Consider the following 19,762-nt stretch of genomic DNA (forward strand, 5'->3'; position numbering starts at 1 on the left):
AGGTTTGATGGGGGGGGAGATTTTTCTGTGTAGTTGTTTGCCATTGTTTTCTGTGAGGGTGCATAATGAAACACAGATATTTGGAGGCAGAGAAATATAGGGGGGCAGGGTGGTAAGTATGCGTATGCTTGTGTGAAAAGGTGTTTGTACATACATACATCTCACTCCTGAACCTGGAACCAGATTTCCAATTGTTCTTGAGTTTACATACAAACAAAGGAATGATTTAGACTGAAAATAAGATCTGTGTTATTTAAAAAGAGGGCGAACAAATCCTCCAGGACAGGAGTAAGATGGATATCATTTCTCCTCTCTACTAGTCCTCTTGCAGCCCAGAAATATATACTTAGAGTTATATTTTCATCTCAGTTCAATGTAGCAGGTTTTAGCAATTCAAATCCCTTTTTTCATTAGTGTAAGTTAAGCCACTCAGGCTTTGCGTGTGGATGTTGCCCTGCTTTCGTCACTCTGTCTCTGTGTGCCTTCAGTTCAGTTTACCTGCTCTGGCCTGCCAGGTAAGTGAACCCTCACTGGGCTCTGGCTGGCGTGGGCCCACAGGCTAAAGCATCACCTGCTGTGCCTCTCCAACCTGTGACACGTTTAATGCTTTCTTTTCCCCTTCAGATGAGGACAACTGCACTCACAGGAACACAGACCTGGTGAGGACCGCTGAGTCCAGCCAGCCCCAGGAGGCAGCACCCCATGGCTGGGGCTGGGAGGGCTCCCAGAACATCTGCCCCAGCTAGTCAGGTCCAAAGATTAGCAGAGGAAGAGGCTGGGAATCAAAGTCTGAGCTTAGACCTGTCTGTGCGTGTTCCCAGACTCTGTTCTGCCATCCCACCTCTCTGCTCACAGCTTCCCATTTTCTTTCTTGTTGTTCTTGTATACCTGCACCTGGCACAGTGCCTTCTGAATACCTCTTAACTTGTCCCTCACAACTGTCCTCTCTATTTTCCTTTCTATAATTTCATCTTTATTTATTTTTACTACAAATAATCTAAGGGCTGGGGACTTGATCCATGCAAAGTCCTGTCATTGCAAGACTTGAAATGGCAACGTCTACCCTGAGGTGTCTGGTTTCCAGTGACAGTCACTGGGATAGGCGTTGCCTCGTGTCACATGCCTAAGTTTCATAACAGTGCAGGAGAAGGGCTTGGTACCTTACTGAAATCCATTTCAGCCTTTTTTTTTTTACAATTTTATTATGATTAATGGGTAAGACTAAACCATTTGTAGTGCTTTTATTATCGGAAACAATACTGAGAGTAATTTGACCCCTACAGTACTTTCTTTTTTTAATAATACTATACAGTGGCAAAAAAAGGCTATGAAATCCTGTGTAGAGATCTTTATCTTAGCTGAACTGGTTGAAATATAGACAATGGAAATCCTCTGGGCTGACATTGGTATAATAGGAAGCAGCATATGACCTGCTCTTCTGAGCAATGCGCTGTCACCACAAACTACATCACCATACATGCCTAACATATAAAAAGTTTATTTGTCAGCCTGCTCCTCTGAGCTCTTTATTTATGGCTACTTTATCATCTGAATAAAGCCATGTTTTTCATTATTAGAAACATAACAGTCTTGCAAAATCTGAAGTTGTATGGGTGAATGTGAATGCTTTTATTATGAAGTCACTTTGCTGTAAGCACTGGAGAAATCAGATAATGCCATACCGTGTTACTCAGCTAGCTGGTCAAGTGTAATAATATGAAAGCACTGAGGTCAGAAGACCTGTCCTAGCATGTTGCGTTTCACCAAAGGACTAATTTGCTCTGTTTCTCACAGAACTTGAAAAGTTGGAAACTCAAGCTAATATTTTTGTCTGGAGCTTCTTCAGCTGAGGACTGTGCCTCCTCTAGCACCTGTGCACAGCACCTCAGCTGGGTATGGTCTAACCCTGAGAAGGTTCTTTCACAGCTGCCACAGAAGATAGTGTTGTGTGCCACAGCAGTCCATTTACTACTGTGAGCAGCTGTACCATTTAGCTGTGGAGTGATAGTCTAACGGCTTACCTGAGGAGAGAGATCTGAGGTAAGACATTGACTGAGATACCTGGATGCCAGTTCCGCTTAGTGGTCAAATAGATACATTTAGCAGACCTAAGCTGCCAACTTCCTAAGTATAAGGACAAGAATTATGTACTGACATTGCCATTCTTAAATTCAACTCCTCACAGAAAGACAAAGTCAAAAATATCAAGCTTTGCAGCAATTTACCTTAAAATGGCAAGGTTAAGTAAATAAAGGAGCAGCTAGCACAGTCCTTGTGGAGTCTACTTAAAGGCACAATAAAGGTTCAGTGTAAAAGTATATCATTAAATAACCTCTTTGAATATCAAAAGTAGTTATCCTGTCAAAAGGGCAGAGAACATGGTTATCAGGAGTAAAAAGCCATCCTTCAGAAATTAAGTCAGTCATATCCAATGGAGAAAAACAGATAAGAGAATAGACTTGGGGAAGTTAATTAAAACCACAGTAAATAGGCTAAAAACATTTTGAAGAGTTACTTGCTAAACATACAAACCTAATAAAACTATGTTCAGTTACCTCAGACTCTCAAAGGCTACTGGTGAACTGGTGGTGCCACCACATGACAGAGGTCCAAAAGGAGCAGTTCTGGAAGAGAAAGCCATTGCAGGAAACCTAAATGTGTTATTTGTATCAGGAACCAGTAAAGGAGGTTCACATATGAGACCGAAAGTGTCTCCAGGACTGCATCAGATTAAAGTATCAAACAAGTACAACACTTGGAGCAGAGGGTACTCACTCAAAATTTCCAAATGAACTCAGATATGAAATTGCCAGTAATGGCTCTGTGTAATCAATTATTTGCACTGTCCTCAGTACCACAGGCAGGGAAAAGGAAGTTGAAAGTCTGTGAGAAAGGCTCTAAACGTGACCCAGAGAACTAGGAACTAGTAAACCTGACTGCTGCAGGAAACAAACTGGTAGAAGTTGTAAAAAGAACCAAATTAGTGTGGGGAAAAATATGTCCCTCAGTGAGGGGTCCACCTGACTTTTGTAGAGGACAGTCATGCCTCCCAAACCTACTAGAACTCTGCAGAGGCATCAGCATGTTACGCTTTATGAGGAACCCCCAGCAGCCCAGTTAAATGTGCACCCTCTGAGACACAACTGCATACTGTCTACCTTACCGAGTGAACTAGCTGTGTTAGAGTCAAAAATCTATTGCAGTTATAACTAATATTACAGGGGTTTGGTTTTCTTGTTGGATGGAACAGAATTCTCTGCGCTTCTGACTTTTTTTGAAAGCTGCAAGCCAGATCTCATATGCCTCAATTAGGCTATGAATATGTGCTGCTGGAGCTGCCTATGGAATATAACTTAATGATAAATTGCATGCATGCTGTAGAGAGACATAACAGAACGTTATTGCCATTGTTCATCCTTTGGTATTTGGACTGCAGAGTCTGAGCTTGTTAATCAGCAGTCCATCCGGCTTTTACTCAGGTGCGTTCAACGCCAAGAGTGAATTCCCTCTATATGTTTTTCCACTGTAAGCTTTGCCAAAGGTCTTTTGTTCAGTATGTCAGTCAGCTGGGCTCTTGCTTTAATTGTGCCAGTAACTCATGTCTGGAGATTATTCATTCTGGTCTGGTGCAACTAGCATTGTGTCAGTCTGAAACTGATGGAGACATTGCGACTTGTGTAGATCCAGTCAGGTCTGGGGACAGCAAGTGTGATTCTGGACCCTTCTTCAGGTGCCCTGCAGCCCTAGGCAAGGGTATTTTGAAGGTGCACTAAGACTGTAAAAATACTAATTTCTGTATTGTGTACAAAGAATAAGGAGTACAACAGCTCATGTAGGCTGAGTGCTGCTTTTGGGAAAGATTTGATCTCACTGTTTGTTACCAAGAAAATAAGTAAAATTACTGTCAAGAAAATTATTTTGAGTAGTATCTATTACAAAGCACTAGCTACAGCAATACTAATGCTAGTTCTAACACTAGTATTCTTCCTTTCTCTGTATGTCGGGGGGGGTGTTATATAATGGTTGCATGTAACTTTGCAAAACCAGTTGTATATCACAGACTGATTCTTTTAAAGAAAAGATCAGCTGAAAGAGATCAGCCATTCCTGGCCACTGAGAATATATCACTTATTTGATAAAAGATATAAAAGTGATTCAGACATTGTTGTCTACAACTTTGAATTCTACTTAGCAGTAATCAGGAGAGGTGTTAGGTGCATCCTCTCCAGTGAACTAAGTCAGTAATCGTCACATGTTTAGAGATGAGCCATTAAAAAGACAACAGATTGACTCTCTTGGTTTACTCCCTTTCTCAGACAGAAAATAGAAAAAGCTTGAAAGAAAGCTTAGTGAAGACAAGATTCCCAGAATTTAAGGAAAAAATTCAAATCACAGAATCATAGAATGGTTTGGGTTGGAAGGGACATTTAAAGGTCATCTAGTCCAACCCCCTGCAATGAGCAGGGACATCTTCAACTAGATCAGGTTGCTCAGAGCCCCATCCAACCTGACCTTGAATGGATCCAGATCTCCAGGTATGTATTTGAAATATTGTTCACCCTTCCTATGTCTGCTGAGCTCAATGAAAAGACCACTGAGTAGAGATCCTCAGTAAAAATATATCCAGGCTGAGGTTCATCTCCTCCTAAAGGATTTTGATGTCCTGTCCCAATAAAAGTTTAAAGCAAGATTAGGTTCTTTTCATTAGCTGTTGAAAGTTTGGATGAAAACATGTTTTTTTGCAGTACTTACTTACTTTTTCCTTTTCTTCTTTTTTCTTTTCTTTTTTTTTTTTTTTCACAAAGGTACTTTTGAAATAGTCTTCTGTTGGCATACATGCTGTTCCAACTTTCATCCTCGATAAAAACTACATTAAGGGGCAAACCTTACAAAGTAACTCATGAGTAAATGGAATTTAATGGGGTCAATTAACCCCACATGCTTGTGCACAGGTTTCATTAATATTAATAGGTCGTAGACATGTGTATTGAGCTGAAGAATAGGCTATTGCTGGCGTCTACACTCTGTTTTGTGTGAGTGCTGATTTAGAATTATTCAAGAGAACATGTTAAATTTCAGATGTCTAGCATGCTAGTGGCAGAAAAAACCACATTTGTCCATTACACCTGCAAGATACAGAAAGGTTAAAAAAAATAGATTAAACATGACTGAAACAGTGCAGATTCCATTTGTGCTTTTTCCATAATTTGGAATCACATTACATGCATGTCTCTCCATAAATATTTAATGAAATGGAAATGAATATGTAGCAGGCTGGGTTCTTCCCTCTAAGGGTTAAGTTCCATTTCTGCAAATTGGTTTGTGCCCTATTTCTGTTCCTGCGTCTCTGTGCATCTAGACATTTTCTTGGCATCTCTAATTCTTCTGAGGTTTCGGGAGATCTTTGGAGATTTGCTAGTAATTGACCTGTTTGGATTGCACATGACTGGCATTTGCTAAAAGATAATAGAGTCCTGCATTTTGTTGTTAAGTGCTGGTCATGTTATTAACTTGTGGCCAAACCAGAATAAAGGCTCAGGAGACATCCTTTTCCCTTAGACAACTTCATTTGGTTTTTACTGTAATCTCCATTATAAATGAAGCACTTTGGTCTCAGCTGAAGAAAGTCACATATTCTTTAACCTGTCAGCTGTGTTTGTCCAGTAATGAATACACCCACTTTGCTTCATTTAAGATGTTACTGTACACTAAGGGTAAACAATCAACATCACATCAAAGTCAGATGATTTAACCTTCTGCCACTTCTAACCACTAAAGAGTTCCTGCCACTGCTAACTGGGTATTGGAACATATGTAAATGTTTTCTGAGAAAACAGGATTGTCAAATGAAGGAAACCTGATGTTTTCTCCTTAGAAAACAGGAATAATTAATAAGCTTAGGTCTGCCCTATCCCAAAGGAGTCTGAATGAGCCCTATTTGTTTTAGGTTTATCATGTAACAGAAACAAATCTTGCCCCCAGCTACAATAGCATAATTCTGGAGGACCCTTCAGGTTTAGTTCTGCTGTAATTTAAACTGGTACTGTCTCAGTATAGCACATCTGATTTCAGCAAAGTTCCCCAAGTTTAGCACCATCATTAATAGCCAAAAAAATTAAAAATTAAATTAGAGCCTAGAAACAATGAATTAACACTAGCCAGATAAGAACATGCAATCTACTTTGTGTAACACAAGAATTAAATACTGCTGATCTTTGCAAGTAGCAATGACAACTCAAACACAATGCCTTGGGGCCTGCAATAACCTGGAGGCTAATTAACTGCAGAGAGGGCTTTTTATATTACACTTTGTATTAAATAAATTCAGCACAAATCTGTAGAGACCAATAAACATTTTTAGGCAGTCTAGCTAAATTTTACCCAAAAAGTGATCAAACTACATAGGATTCTCGCTTATGAGATGTCTGATTAATATACTGTCCTCCAATAATGCAGGTGCTTAAGATGAAAATAAGCAAATAAGAGATGGAGACAGAGGAAGTCTTCTGTCAGTACAATTTTCATTATTTGGTGTCTTTCTTCGGACATAGTACTAATAGAAATATGTTTTACCTCAGGATTTTGTAATACTGCCCTAAAATGCATCATCATGTTAAAACCAGAAGCTGATGTGATCAAGTGAGGAAAAAAAACCCAACAAACCAACCAAAAGAAAGCAGGCACAGCACTCTATATCTTAATTTCAGTAGGACTCTAGATCTTAATTTCAAGGCTTACCCAAGTATCCCATTACCTCATAATCTCTCTGTGAAACCTGAAGATGCATACTAGCAGTATGCAAGCAAAATGCCGTAAGGCCAAGGGCTGAGCACAGTAGGGATATCAGCAAGGAATCTCTGGGAGGTGAATAAACCCCTGCTTTGTTCATAAAAGGTCTGATCACAGTCAACAACAGGGGTGCATGCAGATCAGTATCCAATAAATACAGCAGTCACCCAAAAAAGTCTATGCCTTGGCTGATAAGGATGATGAAATGGCATATAGTAAAGTCTGTAATCCTTCTATCACAATACCACAGAAAAGAGAACATACTTCAACAGGTTTCTTTTTAATCAAATAACACACTGGGTACAAGCAATATGCTAGATATTAAGCATATCTTTTTAATGCAAAATAATTCTGTGTAGTATACCTCTTAAAATATTATAATTCTGGTGTGACGATTCAGCTGACAGGGCATTCAGCCTTCCAGGACAAGTCTAATGGGTTCTTTCTTGCTGTTCTCTGGAGATGGGAAATTGTTTGGTAACTGTTACAGTACTGCAGGGCATCTGACTCTTTCTCTTCTTCAGCAGGAATCTGAAGTCTCTGTAACTGAACTGGATACAAAAGCATTTTTCTTCACTTGCAAGATGATGTCCCTTTTCTTCATGTATACAAAACTCAGTAACATTTAAGTAAGTTTGGGTTTGTATCTGTTACACAAAACAAAGTTCTTTAAGAAATTGCTAAAAGATCCTTTACTTGGACTCCTGCTGATCGTTGTTAGAATGACCAATTTGTTTTTCTTGGACAGCACCTTCCCCGTGGCCTGGTTGTGACAACATAGCAACCAGAAAATGGAACAGCTTATCTCAGAGCTGGAGGATGAGAAAGGGCAAATGCAAGTGCAAACCTTGCAACTCCACAGTAGAAGCTTTTCTGTGTACTAGTGGAGAATAGAGAAGAGTATCTCTAATGATGTCTCCCTGTTCTTGGAGGGCTAAAAAACTTGGAAAGTAAGGGATAATGGCATCAACTAAGCCACTGAAAAATGCACACCTGGAAAGAGGAAACAATCTCTGTTCTGGTAACAAAGAAATATTCCACTTCTCTTTATAGATGTCTTTGTCTTGTTCTCATTCTCTCCTTCACACACCCAAAAAGACTAGAAGTAGAAACAAGGCAGAAACCATGTCTAATTCTAATACTTAGCTGAAAAATAAGACATCACTCATTTTTCATTTCCAAACCAGCAGGTATATGAATCAGAAGCAGAGAGCTAAGTTTGAAGTTATTATAGTGAGCTATGCCTTCTTTCTGAACACTTCCAATGCAGTTATAATACATTGAACATAACAAGGAGGGGAAGCAAGTGGAATCTGGCTTGAATCTTGTTAGACCCTTCAGGTTGAAGAAGCAGTTTCCCAGCACTTCTCTCCATTAAAAAAGTAAAACCCCTTAAAAGAAAATCTATCTCCTTCCAAAAGAGATGCCTGTATCAACAATATCTGGTGTAGTCAGCGATGCCTTGAGAGACCTGAAATATCAATAGGAGCTCCTCAAGCACACCTGTATAATCTTTGCAAAACAGAGCAGGATGAGGCAAAAAGAAGCACCACTGATCTTGCTTTACCCCAGACTTCTCAGCTATCCTTATGCCAAATTCAAAAGAAAAGGAGTAGACACTGGTGGATTTCACAAAATTATAATAAATAAAATAAGCCTGTCCCTCCTATAGAATCTTTCACAGAGGCATTGTCACCTTCTTTTGGAAAAATGAGACTTAGCCACCAGTATGAGTCAATTCTCATTTAGAACCTTCAACAAGTAATAACTGCTGAAATCTATGCAGGGAGTAGATCAGTGAAACCTTATCTCTCCTCAAGTTATGACCCCACGAATAAACAACTTGACAATCTGCATCAGGATAGCTTTATCCACAAATTAACACACAAGCTGTTTACCATCAGATAGCCTCAGCTGTTCCCAAATGGAGGCAAGCTGGTTTCACCCTTCATTCTCATAGGCTTTCTTAGATATTATGGCTAAGGCAAAGTTGTCATGTTCTGATTTCCATACAGTCAGAATGGAATAGCAAAGTAGCAGAAAAGTAGCAAAGATCTATCCATGGGCAAAGGTTTGGCCCTAATATGCAGCTGCCCTTTTTAACTTTTTTTTTTTTTTTTTAAAATAGATGCTTAGCAGTTTCTCAGTCTGAGTGTTAAGATAAATCCACTATTCCCTGGAATTCCTGTTATGCACTGTTTGCACTGTTTGTCTTGACAGTGTGGTCATCATGAAGTCTCCCCACTGACATCATCCTACGTCACCACTGGCAAGGTTTTGGCTGAGTCCACTGGACAAAAAACAACAGATAAAACCATGATTCCAAAGTATTTTTTGAAAAGAAGAGCTGGATCTCATGAATACATGAATAGTTTTCCAAAAAAAGAGGAGGGAGTTTCTCCTGTAGTCAAGAACTTTCATTAATGAGATCCAGACAGATTTAAGTTTTTAAAAAGCACGAGATTTGGGGGGTTTGCCATTTAAATCATCAACTACTGTATAAATTACATTTGTAAGACCCCTTGGCTCCAACCAAAGGGTATTTAAGAGTCTGTCTGACTGTCTGAGTTATGAAAGGACCAGGTAAGAGGAAGTGGAAAAAAGGACAAGCTATAGAATATCCATTAGTAAGACAACTAATATTACTACAAACCTGAGTTCCCATTTCTTTGGCTTCTTTCATGGAGATTTAAAGATAATTGTAGCAAAGGTTCAGGAAGAAAAGCTAAAAGAGAGGCAAATCCTGCAAAGGGAGGTCATATTTAGAAATGCTCAATATTCGTTCAGGTTTATTGTAAATTATTTACGAGGTGCTTTTCAATATTAAAGTTCTTCATGAGTTCATTGGAGAGATGGTCAAGATTAGTAATGAACTAATTGTCAGAGAAAAAATTTATTGCCAGCAGTCTCCAAAAATCTAGCAGTTTGGCTTCTGTGGGTAAAAATGAGGTAATGTAGCAAAGTCCTGTCTATGAGGAAATATATACAGTTTTTTAGATCACAGACAAATAAGATTAATGTTATATCCCACGCTGTGCTTAAAGGGATATCTTGCATAGTTAAAAAATATTTTAAAAACACCTCATTTCCTTGTTTTTTCCTATGTTTTACATTTTTTTACAAAAAAATTCCCTGTCACATAGCTTGCATTTTCCTCAGTTTCAGTAATGAAAATAAATTAGTTTTGTTTAAAGCAAATTTCTCATTCAAATTTCCATTCAGTGGTGGATTATATTAACACTGAACTCAGAGCTGGAAGTGAGGATACTGAGGACAAAATCAAATAGATTTTTTTCTTCTAATTGATGGAAATATTTCTACTGCTTTTCTGTTTTTCAAAAGCTTGGTAAATTTTGTCCTTGAATTGATCTGACAAATTGGTTTAAACTGAACTTGTAAAAAAATGGAAGATCTTTCAGGATAGTTTGATACATTTTCTCACCATGTTTGGACAAATATACATTGATCTTTTAATCATCATCCAAGGCAGCTAATAACAAATTCATAAGCAAGGCAGATGGATCTGTGAAAAGCAAGAACCTTCCCTCACTGGTTGCTGTGCCTTCTCCTCAGCTTTTGAAGAACTTGTACAACACATTTCAGCCCAAAATCCAATCCCAAAGCAAATGCCAAAAAGTTTAATTCATCACTTAGGTTTGGGTTGTATGTGTGTTCTTTTTAAGCTAGTTGTTCTTCATCTGGTCACGAACACCAGTGCCTTTTTCATGCTTTGAACATCAGGAATTCAGCAGAAATTAAAACTGTATATCTAATTTGAATTTTTTTTTTATTTTTCATCCATTATTTCAGACTCAAAAGGCTTAAATAGCCTTATGAAAGCTTGAGGGCCCCAACTTTCTTCTGTGATTCACTCAGTTTGGACATCAGAGAGCACCAAGTCAAGAGATTCAAACAGAAAACACTACTGGATAATCTGTTATAAATAAGACTTCCCAGTGACATATTGGAGGATGATATATTGTAGACTGGGGCAAGTAGGAGGGACTTCAGCACAAGGCAAAACTGACTCACTAAAAATGCATTCTGTGGAGGTGCATACTTAAGTAAAGAGAACCTCCAAAACTTTCCATATTAGTTTGAAATTATCTGTAAATGCCAAGAAACTCCAGGTAATCTACAGTTACTAATTTTCACCCTATTTATTGCTTTTTAAAAAAAAAGAAGGAAAGAAGAAGGGGCCATACAGTCTTCTCTGGTGGCCTATAGCACTGTAAGAAACATTTTTATATAGATATAAGATGTCTTTCATTAATAATTGTTTCAGTTTTAACACAGCAGGTTACTTCTCAAAAGAAAAGATTATGTTGATAACATCCTGCTAGAGCTTTTGTGTTTCATCTTTAATGTGAAACAGTCATGCTGTGACACAACCCAAGTTGCACCCAGGTTAAGACTTGCTTACAAACGCACTTCTCTTCTGCTTTTTTCATGCATGTTTTCAGAGCACTTCTGTCTAATCTCACCGGGTTTTGTAATCAGGAGTGCCTTTTTTGGTTATTTAGAGGAGAATTTTATCCCTAAAGCCCCACACTGATGTTCTCTGTAATGCCACATCTGTCATGCCATTAACTCGGCTTCCAGGACACTGACTACTGACGCAACAAGCAGGCAATTACTACGCTCCCTCAGAGTGACCAGGAGAATAAGAAAGGTCTGCTTGATTATATCACCTTTCAGCAAATTCAGAGAATCTGGATCTCTCTCATGTTCACAAGACCTAACTACTTCCCCATAACTGTAGCAACCTCTTTAGCATTTGGAGAAAATTAAACTAAATACATCTTGCCAATGGCAAATACTCAAAGAACAACTTTTATTTTAATTACTGTAGACATAGAAAAAGGAGTTCTTTAAGGAAGTCTGTCAACTAAGAGCTATACATAACTCTTGAGGAATTCCTTAGTGATTTTCCTGGTTAAAGAGATTTCCCTAAAAATACATTTGTTTGCTGCACAGGGTGCAATTATTGTAAAATCAAATACTTATTTTTCAAAAGCCTGATCTGACTTCTAATGCTAACACAGCAGATAGTAAATACACATCCGTTGCACAATTTAGGTTTGTTGTATTGATCTTAAAAAAATGACTAGGCATTACAGAGCCAATGCTTGTATCTATTGAGAACACAGCCAGAATGAAGTGTTAACTGTTGGAGTTAAAGCTTTCTCTCATTGATTTCAGTAAGCATTTTTCCAGATCCAAATCCTTTCTATTAAGTTCAGTGCTCTTTCAGTCAGTGCTGTGATACCCATTGAAGCCAAAGAACAGCAAAGCTTGTCTGATCTTTTTTGAGACTCTGGTTTCAGTTAAGTAACCCAGCGGACCATTCTCTGAATTAGCATTGCAGAGTATGTACCAGCAGAGAGGGCACTACTAAGCTGCGAGCTATCCGAGAGGTACTCCAGAACAAGGAAAGCAACAGAGCATGCAAGCTGCATGCAGTCTTAATTTTGTGCTATTATGAAGGAAAGCATCTTTTTAACCCTTCATTTCTTTCCAGACTTGGATGAATTTATTTCTTTCTTAGCTTTACATTCCCCTTATTTATTTCTGAATTTCTATATCAAAATGAAAAAGATTTAGATTTTTTAGTGCTTGATTTTTGTAAAGAGTTGCCCGCTATGTATTTATAATGGTGGCATTACTTTAATGACACAACGCCAATCTGCACTGCTGTAAGGATATGCAAAGGACCTGTGAATAGACACTCACAGGGATGAATTCAGAGGTGATGGGTAACAAACTGAGGAAAAGAAGCCACACAGAGTCTGTGTTAAGGTAAATCATAAAAAGAGGGAACAGAAGAAGCAAAGCAGTTAAGTGAATGGTATGTAACACCTAATCTAAAGCATATTTATCTCTCCTTCAGAACACACAAAACTTTTACTAGTTTCCTTTTATGGTTACTGAATACCCTCATTATCTGAAGTTAGAACTTACTGTGCTGGGCATTAAACCCTAACTAAAACCTTAAAATAGGCTTCATAATAAAAATATTTATTAATATTTAACCTACACCGACTCTTACACTCCCACTAAATTCATCCCATTGTCTCCCAAGAAGAATATCATGGATATATGACAGCTGCAGAAATATATTTGAGACACTTATGCTAGAATAACACTGTTTGACTATCTTCTATTACTTACAACTTTGGCTCTATTTTAAATCCATGTGTATGTTTGCTCAGCAGCTCAGCTTCTGAAACACACACACACAAAAAAATTTACTAACTTCTACAGCTGTGAAAAGATTCTGGAATATGGAAAATCTCAATAGCTACTTCAATCTTCAATCAATTTCCTAATGAAAGCAACCCAGGATTAAAGAAATCCAGGGAAAGAGAAAAGATTAACCTAGAAAAGGCAAACAGGCAAGTCAAGTGGATAAATCTGAGCTTCATTATTGCTTCCCACTTCAACAGAGGAGTCCTACAAGAACCGGGCCATGGTGTCATAGCTCTCACATGCATAGCAGGAGTGGGCACAGTTCCCCTACATGCACATCAGCTCATGTCACACTAATCAGGGCCACACTGCAATTGTTCAGAGCAGGAGGAATATGCAGTCCATGGCACAGAACTGCATTTTCTCTCTGGTTTCATGCAGTTAATGCACGGAGCGCAGGAGTCGGAGAGATGGCATGGCACTGTAATGGAAGAAAATGACTTTGCAGACCCAATGGAGGGAGGTGGGAGCAAAAAAGCATCCTCATCCCCAGCCCCAGTAGCTGTGTAAATCTGTCCTTGCCAGGCAAGCTCCGGGAAGTACTCTGCATCCACTGCCTCCCCAGGAGTCAGTGAGAGTTCAGGTGCTTACTATGTCATCAGGCTTGACCTTCAGATGCGACACCACTAGGACGTTTGTTTTCCCACAGCAGTGATTGCTTCAGTCAATTATTAGTGCCCATCCTAGAGTGCAAATACATAAGGACTTGATTTACAGTGCAAAATATACATCCTGAATTTACTTCCTCTTTTGTTTTTGGACTGTCGTAGCATCTCCAACTTAAAGAGATGACAGCAAATTACTTCATAGGTAAATATATCTATGTATAGGGAAGGATAAATATCAGTCATTCAGGTCATCCCAAGATGAAGGTTCAGTTTAGCTTTGGATGTGTTGTGTCGGACGTGACAATATATTTAAAGTTTTTCACTTTTTCTTTTAAAAGTTGTATTTTTTCTGCTCCTCCCTGAAGAAAAAATCATTAGCAAATTTGTTGATTTGGCAATCTAACCATTAAATCCAGTTTAACGCAGATTTAAGATTGTACATTGAGTTCTTTAAGCAATGTTTAGGTATTACCAATATACTGAAAGACAGATGAGACAGCCTCGTGGTAATACAGCTTTTAACCTTTCCTCTCCTCTACCATGACGGGGGAGAATTACAGTAAATGATGGTTACCTTGTCTGCAGTATGGACAATTGATTTGACCTCACAGCATCTGATGCTCTAATGGACTTCGTGGCTGAATCCCTGGAGATATAAAATATGTCCAAGTGAATTGGGGCAGGTTAAAGAACAGACCCGATTTTCATGGCTGGCTCAAGCTATAATAGATCTGCTGGTTGTTCTGAGAAGAAGATTAAAAATGATCAATATCCAAATCATTAAAAAAAAAAGTGGTGGCTTCTGTAAATCTACCTTAGCTATTTTTTTTCCTGCTAAATCCTGGGGGGGGGGGGGGCTATGTTGATGACGTGTTTCTGTAAAAAATATTTGCTTCTGTTTACTCTCTTGTAACATGTTCCCTTTTATTTTAAAAATCAGACACTCGGATGGCGTGAATCAGCATTGCTTTCCTGAAGTCATGCTTGTTTACACCATGAGGAATCTGGCCTTAGGTTTTTTTAATATAGATAAAATGACAATACTATAATATTTCCTGGAGCAGAAAATAAAATCAAGGACAGATTTCAGAGAATGACGGCAACTATGATAACTGAATGTCCTTACAGCTCTGCTAGCCACAGTGCCTAAGACAAAAACAAAGGTCTAATTTTGTGAGGGGAAAACAAAAAGATTTTCCTTGGCTGCTCTGAGCCCTTCATTTGGCAAAGTGTAATTCAACATCTTGTTTATCCTTGCCTACCCTCTCATGAATATGTCTGTGCGCTTTTCCCACCAGCCTTGCGTACATGAGCTTGTAACATCCCACAACCCAGAGACCTTCCTCTCTACACACAGCAGTAATGGGCCAGGCAACTTCAAGGGGATTATATACATACATTTACTTAATTTCCTGTAAAACCCAAGCCTTAAGAAGACAGCTGTACAACTGTTCCATAGGTGGTACACGTATATTAGATGACTTGAAATCTAGGGGATCCCAAATCTTTAACCTGCAAAGTCTGACATTGTTTGGATCTGACATTTCTGTTTGTTTAATGACAGAAATAAGAGCTAATCCCAAAGTCTGTATTTGAAGATGCATGCCCATTTTCAGACGTGTCAGGATATAGGAATTGGACTGACCTAGCTCAACTCCATTAGATTAATTGAGTGAGTATGAAAAACCTTCTATTATGAAGAAATAGGTTCTCAAGAGTCAGGCCATTTCTAGATAAAATTGCATCTACATAAATGGCGTGTAAACAAATTAATGGAAATGTCCAACACGTTGAGAAAGTTTAACATTATTTTATCCAGTTGTTTGTTGAACAATATTTACCTTTTGTCTTTCACACATTGTTTGTTTAAAAATAGGGATGTGTAACAACGGCCTCTGAAAGGAATGTTTATTTATGCTAATGTCCTGTCCCTATATGTAGAAAAGTAAAGGCATTTACAAGCTCTTTGCTCAAGTCTCTGGGATTGCCTATGCCCTGTGGCGAGGGCTGAGCTGAATGCCTAGCATCCATGCGTAGAAGAGGGAACAACTGCTGAGTCTCCGATCCAGCTATTCTTGTATCTGGAAACATTGTCAGGTGCTGCAAGCATCAAGCCATCTGAAAGGCCAAAGTTGAGCACTACATTATTGGAGTAGATGACACCTTATTCTTATTCTTCAACAATTCTAACAACTTCGAGTCCCTCGCTGTCCCTTTATGAACACAGATGTCATTTTGATGGGGGGACAGCCAAAATGACAAGAAGGTGACCTATCAGTGAACTCAGGAGCAGGTGAGGCCTGTCAGCTTCTAATTTGAAACTGGTGTCAGTCCTGAGGAATGGCTGGTATAATCACATTTGTAACTGATATCCTATAAACTCTGCAAACATTCACAGTGCGCCTGTTATGAGTAATATGAAATTAACAATTCGTGTTTATGACATGAGACACCAACTGAATCAAGTAGGTTTCAGTAACTGGATCAGCTCCGTCTGTCTTCTAGAGCAGAACATCAAACTGCCTCAGTCGAAGCCAAATGACTGTGTGCTTATGTTACAATAGGCATTGTATTTATTTTGAAGACAAACTTTTGTAACTAGGGGTAAAGTGAGGACCTAAGCACTGACTTCTAGTTGAAATTATTCCTTTTAAAATTTCTCTCACTTGAGGCCAGCCCTTAAGACAGTTGTGATTTTAAGTTGGAGTTTGGGACCTAACAAATCACGTACATACATACTGTATCTCAAATTTTCTGAATAACTGAAGGGAAGGCTCTGTGTAAATCTTCTCTCTCAGACACATAGATTACCAGCTGCATGAATCCTGCCATTAAGACATGCAGACAAGTGCAAGGGGCGGGGACAGGGCAGGATGCCCAAAAGAGGTGGAGTCACAGAGAAAACAAGACATTTGCTCACTGAGTAATTTATCCTTAATCTGCTTTCACTGTAGCTGAGCAAGAACGAACACCATGAGTTAGCCTGTCAGGCTCCCTCACTTCTCTAGCATCAGGGCACTTTTTTCTGCAAACTAGGCCTTTTCTTCCTGTTTCTATGTTGCTTTACCAGTACTTTTTAATTAGGAAAAGACAAAATTGCAGTATATGTGAAGCTAAGATTTGAATTAAAATCAGGTTCAAGTACAAACTTCGGCTAAACTGCATTTCTGATTTAAAGACAGCAGAAATCTCACAATCTTTTCCACAATTATTTCAGCCCAAATTGGCAGAAATCCTGACCGTTCCCTTCCTGATGAAAGTGCTGCCAAGCTTGGCGCATATATTAGAAGTTCCTTTCCAAAGACTTGCAAAGTTAAACAAGGACCAGAAAATTGATCCACTGCACTTGGAATTTAGTTAGTGGCGCTAGATAAACTCAGGTTCAAAAACCAATTAGCTAGTGGAGCTTGCTGAGCAGTTTAGTACATTTTCAAACATATAATCCACTTGAGCTACTAGCCCATTGTAGTACTGCTCTGTGATAGGAAAATAGCACTGATTCTCATTTTCCAAGAGCAAACTATGTCCCACAGAGCTTCAGTAATGTAATCAAGGCCAGGTACAGTATTACAGGTGCGAGCCAAGCACAGACATCCTTTGCACTCCGGCCCAGCACTGACACACCACACTTACACTGCTTAGCTCAGGTTTCTAGCCATGAACCCCACCTAATAAACAGAAGAGAGGTACAACTGCAAACAGGCATTTTGGGAGAATGTCAGCCCTGATCCCACCAGCAAAAACAGCTTGCAAAATTCACATTAACTTTGGGTGCATCAGAAAAACATAGGAGCACTTTGTGTTGCTGCTACCTGAATCACAGGAGTTCATCCTCAGCAGCTTTAAAACTCACTCGAAACAGCCCATCAAACCTCTGAAAATCAGACGTCCAGCTCTAATCCTAGCAATCATTCTCCACCACCCAGAAACTCATCTCTGAGCATCAGCCTTGAATCGTGAGACAGGGGCTACAAACTGTGCATACTGCCGTTGATGTAGTCACCTCTAGACATGTAATACAACCGCTCACTTTAAATCTGATGGTGCAGCACAATTGTTTGGGTTTTGGATAGGGCACATAAAACCTTGATAAAAATAACATCCATTCAGAGCTTTTCTAGAACCCAGTGAAATATGTTTTAGTTTTCCTCCTACTTACACGGTTATAATTCAACATATGGTTTAAATAGAGAGCTTACCTCTGTGGAACAAAGCCCAGCACAACAGCACACGGTCCCGCTGCTTCAAGTCAACACTGAAGTGTGGCTGTGGGGCAATGTGCATGCTCTCCCTAAGGCCACAGCAAGTTAGGCAGGGCATAACACTATAGTCAAAAGAGGGCTTGAGCTGGGTTGCTGGAGGCAGGACTGGCTGACATGTAGGACTCTTCTGAAGCTCTATTCCTGTACAGTGGTTCTCTGTCAACAGATAAATCAGTTACATTTTTGATTATTGGCTGTAAATGTGCATTATCTTTTGATTTCCTAGTAAATCAAGTTTATGTGTGTATACATCCTCCACAGTGTTCATTAGAGTAATACTAAGCTCTGGTACAAGCCTAAAACAGCGTAACTTAAAATTATTGCTAAAAACTGATATTAGCTTCCTTCCACTGTGGTGCTTGTTGAGCTACCCGCAGAGTCATGCAGATGAGCTACCGCAAGTAGGAGCCCAGGAGGTGCACCTGCCCCTTGTGCTCCTGAGGTTAAAGGAAAACTGCCACCATTTAGCTCAGCCCATCACCTAAAAAGCTGACATCGAACATGTTGCACTGACCGTTAGGAACTGCTGATGACGGGTAGCTGGCAATACCGAGCTGCTCCTCTCAGCACTACTCCCTCTTGTGTGAGAGCTGCTGTCGAGGGTCACCGCAGCACAGAGCGGAGCCCACCACTGCTGTCTGCCCTAAGCCAAAGCTACATGCCACAGGGCTGGTGTGGCATGTTAAGTCACTCTCCACAGCTCACCTGGTGCCTCCAGCAGGTTAGGATGAGGATGCCTTTCTTTTTTTTTTTTTTTTAAAAAAAACAGGCAGAATTTCTGTAGAATAACTTTGGAAAATTTTTCACAGTGACCAGAAAACCAGGCAGGAAAAAAAGCACTAGGATCCCTTCTGAAATGTAGAAAGTAGAAGAATGAGACAAAAATCTTTGTTAAGCTGTTCAGAGCAGACCCTGATCTTGAGACTATTCCCCATACACAGAAAGGAGTAACAGAGCACATCTGTTTTCATGACATAGCTGATGGTATTTTGAGCACTCAGGTCCTGCAATTCCCCTTGACCTCGCATCACCACTTTCTGTTAATACAATTACTTTTGGGGCATTCTCAGTTCCCACCAGCTTTAGTTTTGAAGTTAAGCAAAATCAGTCCTTTCAGGACAATCGTGGAATGCACAGTGGAGCATTTAAAAGCAGGAGAGATGTAGGAGGAAAAAATGAGACTATAAATAGACATCCTCATTTTTAATTCTATTTGTCTCCATTACATTGGGGTAGGTGGAAACAAGGATGTCTGCATCACAAAAAAGAGTTGAGGCATTTGAGTTTGCCTCCATGTCATGCTGAACAGAGAACAACATCACCCCTAGGTTCATTGCATGGGAGATACCTGTGCATAAGTCTTTCCCCTGAGAAGCTTGAATCGAGGGTTTAAGCCTGACTGGTCCCTACCTCACCCAGCTGCTATAACTGCGGGCTTACAGGCGTTTTCTCCCTGACTTACTGAATTTTTAATTAGCTCTACAAAATGGATTGGCACTAGCAGGATATACTAAGACCATGCACCAATGATTGGGAAACTAGTCTGCAAAGCAGGTTCAAATCCTTGCCCGGCTTGATTCCCTCTCAGGCTCAGTGGCTATTATTTCACAACTCGTTGCGCTTTGCTGACTACAGGGCTCCCACACACAAGGGCCCTAATCACTGAAGAATTTTTTTTTTTCCTACATACAGAAAGTCCACCCTGTTTGGGAAACTTTCCCCTCAAAATCAATTCATTTACAAGGTAAGTTTAAGTTTTTGTGACACAGTGTTTTCTTTTAAAAAAAAAAAAAAAAAAAAAAGCATGTTTCAGTCAAAAAGCTGTAATCAACTTGAACTGAAATGGCACAGTTT

General features: G+C 39.4%; 2 long non-coding RNA genes across 2 annotated transcripts in view; one reads left to right on the plus strand and one right to left on the minus strand.

The window, feature by feature from the left end:
- LOC115349209 overlaps positions 1–19,762 on the plus strand; it is a 31,844-nt gene that overhangs the window by 10,464 nt on the left and 1,618 nt on the right. Inside the window, exons 2-3 of the long non-coding RNA XR_005933713.1 lie at positions 7,317–7,418; positions 19,601–19,652. This is a non-coding gene — a long non-coding RNA (uncharacterized LOC115349209). The remainder of the gene's footprint in view (positions 1–7,316; positions 7,419–19,600; positions 19,653–19,762) is intronic.
- On the minus strand, positions 1,071–15,571 carry LOC121233711. The gene is made up of 3 exons (XR_005933710.1): positions 7,154–15,571; positions 2,556–2,624; positions 1,071–2,358 (listed from the first exon to the last, which is right to left on the minus strand). It is a non-coding gene; the product is annotated as an uncharacterized LOC121233711 (long non-coding RNA).

The sequence above is a fragment of the Aquila chrysaetos genome, chromosome 12 (assembly GCF_900496995.4).
Source record: "Aquila chrysaetos chrysaetos chromosome 12, bAquChr1.4, whole genome shotgun sequence".
Lineage (NCBI taxonomy): Eukaryota > Metazoa > Chordata > Aves > Accipitriformes > Accipitridae > Aquila > Aquila chrysaetos.